Genomic DNA, 12186 nt, shown 5'->3' on the forward strand with positions numbered 1-12186 from the left:
CTTCCTGCTGTCTTTGTTGCTCATTCTCTCCTGCTGCCCCTTATTGTTGCCAACTGCCACTTATTGGTGTGCTACATTCCTTTACAACCTCTATTGGTTTTCTTCCATAGAAAAGCAGTGGTTTTCCTGTAAGCTCTTTGGATGTCAGTCCATTGTAACAATACTTGGCTTGCTGAAACATTGCCCTTTTGTTACTTAGTGGCTATTGTAGCAGTATACTTTCCAATGGAATTTGTTTAAAGTAACCCACAGCCCTTAAAGTGAAAATATGTCTATAATTGCTAATTGGAAAGCTACTTTTAATTAGCTGTAGGAAGTATATGTACTTGAAAAATAGTTTGCAGCCCAATAGTGCCTAGGAAAAGTTATCATGATGGAACAATTGAAGACATGTAATCAGACTGTCTGTGACACACCATATGGCTATGGTCCACAAAAGGATAAAAACGTACCATTCTGCATACCTAAATGCATTGGTAATACAAGGGTTCCCAACAACTAATATGTAACAATATATAAAAAGAATGTATAGGAAAACAAATCCAATGGCTAAAGCTCTTCATTATTCCCACAAGGGTTGGATGTAAATTTTAAAATAACATGCATGGCGTTCATTTACAAAATAATCATAATTTGTATCACTGAACTAGAAAGGGTCCTCTGAAAGCTGTAATAACAGAGGAACTATATTTTACATACTAATGCTAATTATTTTTTTATTAAAATAGTCTATATCTCAAGCAGCTTCTTGTGGTCATAGCATGGCACAACGGGGGACCAGTGCAATCTCTGACAGTAATTGGCTCTGAGTCACTGAATCCTGTAGGGTAAAGATGGCTCATGATGAGGGATCTCAATTCTACACCTTTCTGTTTTTTAAGAAGGTCAATCCATTCCTCTAGATTTGTCACAGAAATTCCCAGCATTTCAACCAACAAGTCTTGAAATGTAAAACTGTAGGCAGTGAGCCACTTGATTGATTATTGGAATGGTTCATCAGTATTCCTGCCAAATACTGTCATTGTTGAAGCAAAACCACTTAACTGGAACTATTGAAAAACAGCCAATTATTGAAATACACTTAAATACACGTCTTAATTTCCTTCCATTAGAATATGATAATTAGTGGAGGGTAAATCGACAGCTTTAAACCTTCTTTGTCAAGAGGTCTCGAAGCACACAGAAGAATGACATATGAAATATAAGCAAAATAAACTGTAAGAGCACTTTGGCTATAAGGTCTATGGCACAGAAAGCATAGTCACAGCCAGTATTATTCATCCGGTAGAGAAGCAGCCTTTCATTTAGTTAAATTGAATATATCTATCTCTAGCATTGAAAGGCAGATACAATTAAACCAAATCACAGAATTAAACATTTCTCTTCCAGTGGAGAATATGCCCCATTGGCCTGGGATCAGGAAGGCAAAAAATGTCTTGCTTCAGTCTAGGGGGGTTAATAATCAAAGTCAGAATTGATCTCAATATTTTCTGCTGCAAACCCGCTCAGGTTTTTTCTTCTTATTTATTATTACATTTTCCCGAAAATTTGCTTTGCGGGGAAAAATCAGATTTTCACGATTTTTCCAGATATGTTATCCAGTTTTCACAAATTTTTCAGATTTTTCATCTGATTTTCAAGATTTTCACAAATTTTTTGGATTTTCTACCCGAAAACAGCACGAAACCCAGCGCACATCAAAAAATCATTGGGACTTCTCCCATTGACTTATATGCAACCTCGACAGGTCTGAGATGCTGGATTTTCTTATTTGGATTTTTCCATCCTCGGGGTTTAATAAATTCCTAAAAATTTGATGATTTTTTAAAAGTCCGATTTTATTTTAAAAAAATCACAAATTTTTCATGATTTTTGTATTCGGAGTTTAGTAAATAACCCCCTAGGTAACTGTTTGGTTAGAAGCTACACTGGTGCCTTTTTTTAATTAAAACAGAAAAATGGGCTTTAACAATGTCTATTGAACCAGACACTCATTTTAGATTCAACTAGGATTGGTGCTTTTGAATATGGCATGAATCAATAAATGTTACCAAGTTCATTCTCCCAGAGTCAATCACTTGTCATTGGGAAAATGTGGCAGTGATCTAGCATAGCAGGTTGGCAATCAATTAAACGTACCCTCAGGATGAACGTTCCTAGGTCACCAACTATCCTTACATTAAAACAGTTTGCACATGGACTGATCCTTAGGGGTCAACTACATAAATAGTCAAACTGAACCAGTCTGTTTTATGAAATATGAAATTATGAAACATGTTTGACTCGTGCTGTCCCACATGATGATGCCCACTCACTTGTTTACTAAGCTGATGATTGTAGAGTTTATTTCATATCTGATATTCTAACATTCTATGCTATCTTAAATTTAGGAAAGATCCAGGATTTAAAAGAAAGAGTTGAAAGAGTAAAATTATGCAGTAACACAGACATTTTTTGCCTTTGTGCTGTTTTGTCTACCACCCAATGAGATCTTTGCTTTCATAATATTATGAAACTGTTTAATTCGTCCTCTTGAAGCATTAATGATTTAGAAAAAAGGCAATATAATTACTGAAATGTATTGCTTCATCCAGATATAGATCCAGAGCATTTTGGCCCATAGGACTACATTATACACTATTAAGTAGCACATTAGCATTTGCTTTTATTGCATGATATAGGTGAATCTCTATGCTAACTTTAAATACCATGAGAATTTAAATAAAGATTTAATATTGTTTGCTCAACATGGTTTTGCCCATAAACAGTATGTTGCTCTACAAAATAAAAATAAATATTTATACTGTACATATCTTGGAACTAGAATGTGGCTAATGTACCAGTAGTTAAACAGGGCTTGGGTGTTTTATGGTATGTGTATTTTCGCCTTTTCATTGTCATTAGCTTTTACAGTGGCAGCGCACAAGGCGATTAGCTGTTTATGTGAAATGGCTTAATTTTTTTACGATTTTTCCTAAATGGAAGTAATTATTATTGCAGAATCTAATTTGAGTTATAAAATTACACAGTTCCAACTGTGAGTACATTACGAGTTATAAGTTGGTTATTGTATAAAACCTTTAGATATCCTTGGTTTGGCAGAATGTGTTTCTGTGCCTATACACTTGTTTTATTAATAATTCATGGGACATTACTCTGTTTAAATAAATAAATTCATACTTTCATAAACTGTGTATTGTCTTAAATATTAGATAGTGAACACAAGAGTCAAGTAACCAGGTTTACATAATTCCATGCTAATCAGCTACTTATACAGTTTGTCATCAGGTATTGATATATGGACGTTTGCCTTTTATACAGGTATGAGACCTGTTATCCTGAATGCTTGGGACCTGGGGTTTTCTGGACAACAGATCTTTCTGTAATTTGGATCTTCATACCTTAACTTTACTATAAAATCGTGTAAACGTTTAGGGGCCCATTTACTTAGCTCGAGTGAAAGAATAGAGGAAAAATAGTTTGAATTTCGAATGTTTTTTTTGGCTACTTCGACCATCGAATGGGCTACTTCGACCTTCAACTACGACCTTCGACTTTGAAACAAACGATTCGAACTAAAAAACGTTCGACTATTCGACTATTCGATAGTCGAAGTACTCTCTCTTTAAAAAATTCTTCGACCTCCTAGTTCGCCACCTAAAACCTACCGAGGCCAATGTTAGCCTATGGGGAAGGTCCCCATAGGCTTCCTAACAATTTTCTGATCGTTCGATTCAAAGGATTTAATTGTTCGATCGAACAATTATTCCTTCGATCGTTCGATCATAGGAATAGCGGCAAATCCTTCGACTTCGATATTCGAAGTCGAAGGATTTTACTTTGACAGTCGAATATCGAGGGTTAATTAACCCTCGATATTCGACCCTAGGTAAATGTGCCCCTAAATAAACCCAACAGGCTGGTTTTGCTTCCAATAAGGATTAATTATATTTTAGTTAGAATCAAGTACAAGGTACTGTTTTATTTTTGGAGAGAAAAAGGAAATTTTTTTAAAAAATTTGGATTCTTGGATAAAATGGAGTCTATGGGAGATGACTTTCCATAATTCTGAGCTTTCTGGATAACAGTTTTCCTGAAAGGATCCAATACCTGTGCACCCCTAAACCTTCAAGATTCAGATGGGCAACTTTATGACCAAAGGGTCAAACTGACTCATTTTCTTCGATTTTCTTTAGATTTGTTTTTAGATCTGAAAAAGTCCCAAAACTCAGTAAATGGAATTATAAATGTATAATAGTGCTCTCAGAATGCACATGCACAGCCTGGGCTCTACCCAGAGTAATAATGAGGCACACACTACTGTAAGATTAATTATAAAATGATAGCAGCACACTGAATAATGATAAACAAGGACCTTTTTATTTAATATGTCAATGTACAACAAACAAACATTTTGTGGATGGGAAAGGGGCAAACCCCAAAACATTTTTGTAGACTAAAAAAAATCATCAGTTTAGTGTACTGGTATAGTTTTGGTATAGCTTTCAGTATAAAACAGTGTAATTGCCGTGGGTGCGATGGGCGTCCCTGTTGCACCGCCACTGCACCCACCCCCACTGGATCACCAGGCAAAATTATTACACCTACTTTATCAATACAACAACTAGTTCTTTCTAGTGGAGGGTTGCAGGGATTTCAATGGTTGGCATTAAAATAAAAATATGTCATGTGTTTTACACTACTTTCTGGTACTGGTAATGTATTGGGTATATAGACTGGTGTCCTGCCTACATATGCACTGCATTTTAAACCTAGAAAAGGTATAGCATATAGTGACTGAGGGATGGATCCGATTACTCTACATCTTACTTTGTTATTACATTGTTCATACTATAACACCGAGTAGAAGCTTCTATAAAGGGATATGGTAACTGTAAGGGAACTATTAGGGGCAGATTTATCAAAATGTGAGATTAGAGTTCACCACAGAAAAAACTCACCCACTTTTTATTTTAGGATATTTAGAACCATATTTATCACATGGTGAACTCTAACACTTAAAATAATCAATGTTCTGTTTAAATAAGTAAAAATAAGTTACTAACACCACCAGCGAACCTGTATTTGCACCAGGTATTACATTACTCCCTATATGTAGCACAGAAACATTAAAATAATCATTAACTGTGCATTTCCTATTTCCAGTGAATAAGAAGAAGGTTATCCTAACATACAGTATCAGGTAAGTAATAAGACAGTTGGCTTGCATGCAGCGATATGTCACTGTCCAGACTTAATCAGTCATTTTGTGTTGAACACCAGACAGCTTGATAAGGATATTTACAATATAATTGATACTGTACATATTGTTGCCTCTTTTCTCTGAATTGTAAAAAATGTTGTGTAGATATTAGCAGTGATTAAATGCATGAGCAAAGTGGTGGAGCAAGAGTGATTTCCATCTGGATTCTCATTAATTGCAACTTAGATTTAGTTTCCTGACAATGGAGAATCTATGAAAGGGAGGGATTTATACTTTATTTCGAGCATTATCACTGACCAAATTAACTTTTATATGTCTTTAATACATTGCCCATAAACAGTGCTACAAATGTATGTCCCTCCCATGTTTAGTAAAGTTTATTTCAGTATTATTTCTTGTAAGTTTAGTCACATATTAAGGCCAACAGCATAATCTGCAACACATCCTGTAGATTTTTTTGTGCCCCAGCAAATGACCACAATACTGAATAGGATTAAGAATTTATGGAAGTATTAATAAATGTAATTATGGCCAATGCCGTTATATCAGTCAGCAATTATTTTCACATTCAATTACTATAAATGTATTCACTTATAATACATTTATAAGTTTCAGTCCTCTCTCCAGTGGACTCACTCATTTTCACTGCTCATATTAAATAACTGACATCAATCCAAAAATGAAAGATGAAAAAAAAAACTGCTGACAATCCACACTTAGCAACACCTTTATTGTGTCAATCACAACATGCTTCTGGATACCTTCCTTTATCAAATGAAAAGATATCAATTGTCCACTACAGGTCCGGACTGAGAATTAAAATAGACCCTGGCTTTTCAGGTACACAAAGGCCCAATCAGCCCAATCAGCCCAACATAGAGGCCCAAACAGCCCCACCAGCCCACTAAATACTGACTTTCTATGGACCTTATAGCAGCCCCTCTGGCATTTGCCAGAACCCACAGATTGCCAGTCCGGGCCCGGTCCACTAGACCGTTTCTAGTATCTTTCAAATAATGGAACTTTCCAGTTGATGATTGGGAGAAATTGGGGACTAACTAAAATGTTAACATTACATAGGGGTCATTTATGTTTGTGAAAAAACTGCATTTGACCATTTTTGCTCACTGCGTAGTGCTGTTGCAGGATGTCTGTATACCTCCACATTTGGAGAGAATAGCGACCAGTTAACAAATTGGTTAAGCATCTACTCCATTTGTATTTATTCTGCTACAGGGATGTAATAAATTTTACGTATATGTGTGCCAAAAAATCCACAATGGCAAAGGTGTTCATACTTTAGAAAGCCCACTCTGATATTTCTTTTTCTAGCAAATCTCTGTCTATTGCACTTTAATAAATGAATGCTTATGTACTGGCTGTTCATTTGAATAAAACATATTTCAGTAATGTTTAAATGTTGCATGAGCAATTTTAAAGGGATACTGCCATGGGAAACATTTTTTTTTTTTCAAAACACAAAACACATTTTTTTCAAAATAGTGCTACTCCAGCAGAATTCTGCACTGAGAACCATTTCTCAAAAGAGAAAACAGATTTTTTTTAAATTTAATTTTGAAATCTGACATGGGTCTAGACATATTGTCAGTTTCCCAACTGCCCCCAGTCATGTGACTTGTGCTCTGATAAACTTGAGTCACTCCTTACTGCTGTACTGCAAGTTGGAGTGATATCACCCCCTCACTTTCCCCCCAGCAGCCAAACAACAGTACAATGGGAAGGTAACCAGATAGCAGCTCCCTAACAGAACTGCCTCGTAGATACAGTTAGGTCCATAAATATTTTTTTCTAAAACTTTTTTTTCTAATTTTGGTTCTGTATACCACAATGAATTTTAATTGAAACAACTCAGATGCAGTTGAACCGCAGACTTTCAGCTTTCATTCAGTGGGTTGAACAACAGAGAATAAAAATTGTGAGGAACTAAAGCCTTTTTTAACACAATCACTTCATTTCAGGGGCTCAAAAGTAATTGGACAACTTAAAAAACTGAAAATAATATTTTAATTTCTAATACTTGGTTGAAAACCCTTTGCTGGCAATGACAGCCTGGAGTCTTGAACTCATGGACATCACCAGATTCTGGGTTTCCTCCTTTCTAATGATCTGCCAGGCCTTTACTGCAGCGGCTTTCAGTTGCTGTTTGTTTGTGGGCCTTTCTGTCTGAAGTTTAGTCTTCAACAAGTGAAATGCATGCTCAATTGGGTTCAGATCAGATGATTGACTTGACCATTCAAGAATATTCCACTTGCTTTAATAAACTCCTGGGTTGCATAAAAATCATGACAGAATCCCTTTAACTTAAAACTGATCTGTTACTTGTCAAAATGACAAATGTAAATTAAACAAAACTCCACTATATATCAAGATTTTATTTCAAACATTTGGAAAGCATAATAGGAAGGGATGTTTACTCATAAGCACTTTCCAAACATTTTTGCGCAGATCTCTTACACATAAGATAATACTCTGTTTAAACTCCATAAGGACATAATTATAGATGAAGACACCCTTAACATGTGTGCAAATAAAATGATACTGGCAAGGAAGTATCAAATGTCTCCCTAATGTAAAACTGCCATTCACAGGACCTGCGGTCCTTTTTTTTTTTGCCAACCTTGAAGAAGCAGCTCATTATGAATGACCCAATTTCCAGTAACTCTTGGGCAATTGGTTTGTATTGAAGAGTAGATGTTGCTCTGAAAATGCAATGATTTTACAGAACAGGTATGGGACCTGTTATCCAGAATGATCGGGGTTTTCCAGATAATGTAATTTGGCTTTTCTTACTTTATGTCTACTAGAAAATCATGTAAACATGATATAAGCCCAATAGGCTGGTTTTGCGTCAAATACAGATTAATTATATCTTAGTATGGTATCAAGTACAAGCTACTGTTTTATTATTACATAGTAAAAGGAAATCATTTTGAAACATTTGGATTATTTAGATAAAATTGAGTCTATGGAAGACTGCCTTTCAATAATTCAGGGTTTTCTGGATTGTGGGTTTCTGGATAACAGATTCCATACCTGTTCTTATTCCAGGTCCCAAGGATGGCATTTCTGTATAAGGTAGAAATTCAGTACTGCCTTGTCAGTATTAAGGCTGGCAATGCCTACACTCTAGGACTTTGTGTACATTACAAGAGATTATGCATTCAAGTCAGGTACTGCCATGTTCAATAAACAAGAAACCAAATTAAGTGAACCTCTTTAAATGTGCGCTACAAGGTGACGCATGTACAATACTGTGTCAGGTCACATCAGACTTCATTTGTGTGGTTGAAAGCAATGCAAACTGACACAGCCAGATGCTAGACAAGCAATGTGACACACAGCATACCGTACATGTTTGGTTTCAGCAGTTCAAAATGACATTGGGTTAGAAGATTTTACAGGTACCCGAAGGTTATGTTTAACTAGATTTAAATATTGGCACACGTTTAGGTAGCATGCAAAAATGTCATCTGCATACAAATGTCTTATGAGTTATTCAGCTCCTCTAACACAATCTAATTTGAGCACATTGTAACACTATTTTAATAGCCTTCTTTTTACACCTTTTTTTTTACAAGCATTATAATTATTTTATTATAGGCTGAGGCAACAATGAGACTTGCTTGAGAAAGATCTTGAATAAGCCTGAAATGTTGCTTGGAGCACTTGGAGACACTGCAACCAGATGAATGAAGATACCACAATCTTAAAAGGGGGGATCATCAATTGGTGGATAACTAAAAATGGTGCCAGTATGTGTCACTTCTGCCATTACCCCACTAGTGGCCTGATGCAAACTTAACCGCCTGCTCCTCCTCTCCTTGCTAAGTCATCTCCCCCTGTCTGAACACTCCGCTCCTGTCTGGTGAGTTTCATGCCCCCTTTTGATTATGTACAAATTTACTAGCTGATCTTTGGGAGACAACTGAAGAGTGATCAGTGGCTGTATTTCCAATATTTTGGGTGGCACCATTTCTTTCGGCAGTGAAATTAGATTGTGGGGCACAGCCCATAAAGCAGCAATTCTCTTTTTTAAAAATCTCCCAGTTTGTGTTATTTAATAACATATACTTTTATTTAAAAAAAAAAAAAAAAGAGTTAATAAAACGATTTTGTCAATCACTTGCTCTTCACCAAAGAAAAAAAAATCCACACATATTCCATGCTATACATTAGCAAAAGTTCTCAGGCTGTCTTTTAGTTCCCAGGGGCCAGAATGTTTGGAAGGGCACACAGAACCATGGAAGAAAAGATTTGGCCATAATGTCTCTTCTATAATTGTGTATCCTGAATCAAGCAAAGCTGCGGAACTTCACGCTCACTCAGTCACCCTCAATTAAGCCCAACTAGAAGTACATTTTCGTCAATAGCCAAAAAAAAAAAAAAAAAGTTTGTTGGATGCTGTGAATATTTAAACTGTCCAACAATAGTGTTGCTGCAAATATTCAGGCAGCACAGGCAATGGGATCAGATAATCATGTTTATAGAAAGAGAACTTGTAAATATATGCAGGGCTGAATATTTGATGCCCTTTCGCTCCCTTAGCACATGGAAATGGTGACAGATTAATTAAAATCTGCTGCTTTTCTCTTATAGTCACCACCTTCTCACTCACACTGTCTAACAAAGCACATCTGCACTCAAGTTAATTGAATTTCAACAAATTTTCTGGCCTAGTTGCACAAAACAAGCACCTAAGTATCTTGGCAATTGCACACAGTACGTAAAGCTATAATTGGTCTTTAACAAGAATGGAGCACGGAATGGGGCATGAAATGCTTTACTGATTTAGGATACTCAATACCCCGTTTTTAATCGCATATATAGGAAGTTTGGAGTTACTAAGCCATACGACAATATCAGTATTCGTTGATGAGGGCAACATAAAGTCACTGGTTCTGCTATTTTAAAAATTGGAATCCAGTCTGATTAGGCTGCATTTGGCATTGTGCTGTGCATTAGTCAGTTAATGCTGTGCTTGTTCTAGACGCACTTAATGAAAGCAGTTTGCGTGCCTTGAGTGTTAAGCAAAGGCTTAGACACTGCCTGTCGCTGATTTTGAAAACCTAAGTTTTAAAAAATTGAATTTTTGGCTCTCTCCCTACAATATGCAGATTGGATTAAAGGTATTTTGGGAAGAAATGTTTTTTCTTTTTAAAAGAAATCAGTTGTTTCCATTGTATGACAATTAATAGACTGTGAAATATGACTGCATGGAATAGAATTCTGAGCAAATGAGGACAAAACGTACTACTGTTGTACACTCATAGTGCACCCTTATTAACAGCTTTTTTCCCCAGATTACATTAACCCTTTAAATGTTGTCTTTAGCTTTTTCTCCATTTGCTCCACTTGATTTGATGCAGAAAAATGCATGTTCTGGGTCCTGTTGAATGCAATGGACTTGGAATTTTACCCAGGAGGCATGCACAGGCCCTGTGCCTCTTTGCATATATTCCACCAGGCAGAAACTGCTCCAGACACAGTATACCCTCCATAGATTTGTTGGCATGTCCAACTGGAAGTATTCTACAGAGATCTTTATAGCTGCAAGAGAAAATAAATCTTGCAGCCAAATGAAGACACAAACTCATGCTGAAGTAACATGGCATTTGTATCCATTAGATGCTCCTTTATGAACATATGCTATGCTGTGCTTGCATTCTAGATTTGTAGGTTCCATGAAAGAATCTTTTATGCTCTATCATAAATAACTTTTTTTTAAATAACTCCTTCTTTCACCCTCTGCAATCTGATTTTTGCTCAGCTCATTCAACTGCAGCAGCTCTTACTATGGAAACCGATGATCTGTGCAAAGTCAGGGACAAAGGCCACTAATCTGTTCTCATGTTACTTGACCTCCCAGTGGCCTTGATGATGCATGATGGACCACCAACTACTCTTACAGATTCTTTAGAAACATGAGTCACTAAGATTTCCCTATGCTAAAAATTGCAAGTTTTCGGAGGACACGTGCCCCTTCGTCAGGCAAAAAAAGGTATTTTGCCTGACGAAGGGGCCTGTGAGCTCCAAAATCTTGCAATCTTTACTTATTCAGTTAGCCAATAAAAGGTATCACCAAACTTTACATATTCTGTATTTTTTCCAATGGCTAACACTGTACTACATCTTAACTCTACGCTGGATAAAAATCTACCTGTCTATGACAAGTGCAACTTGTCAAGTTTTGCAGTACCTCTACTTTCTCTTACACCCCCCAAATAACTTAGAAAGGACATCATATGTTTATTAACAAAATGCTTAACACGAGTTAACATATATAACAATCCACAATTCATTGTCAGAGAACCATTTTTTCAGTAAAAAAATGAAACAGTAGTAACAATGCTAATCTATTCTCCAACAGGACTGAGCCTGAACATAAAGCCTAGTTTCTGCTGAGATCTGAGGCTTTCCATTTCCCCCAGGCCTATCCAATTAGCCTGCCAGCTACTCATTAAAGTTACCCCCAACTGGATTGCTGGTTCCTGTATGCACCACAATGACCAATATAATCTTCCCACCTAATTTAAGATATTTTGGGAATACAGATGACAGTTTCCAGTCAAAATCCTTTTATCTTCATTCCAGGCTTATGAACTAATAAGACTACAATATTATATTTGATTGCTAATTTTTTACATGCTGAATTGTTCCTTTGTCATGTAACAAAATCTTTGCAACTGTATTTCTTGCAATGTGCATATACAAGTAGGTATGTATAAACTTATGCATACATCTATGTAGAGTCTGCAGAGGGTTGGGTACCTGCGGGTTACCTGCAAAAACCTGTGGTACCCTGTGAGTTGCTGATAGAAGTTCCGGGTGCGGGTATAGATGCTGGTCGGCGTTTCTGCGGGTTTGCGGGTCAGGCCGCAGGTCTTCTCAATAGCAATATTTACTCCTTTTTTCTGGTCACGTCTACTTCCCATGACGTCACT

Source organism: Xenopus laevis, chromosome 3S (assembly GCF_017654675.1).
Source record: "Xenopus laevis strain J_2021 chromosome 3S, Xenopus_laevis_v10.1, whole genome shotgun sequence".
In the NCBI taxonomy this organism is placed as follows: domain Eukaryota; kingdom Metazoa; phylum Chordata; class Amphibia; order Anura; family Pipidae; genus Xenopus; species Xenopus laevis.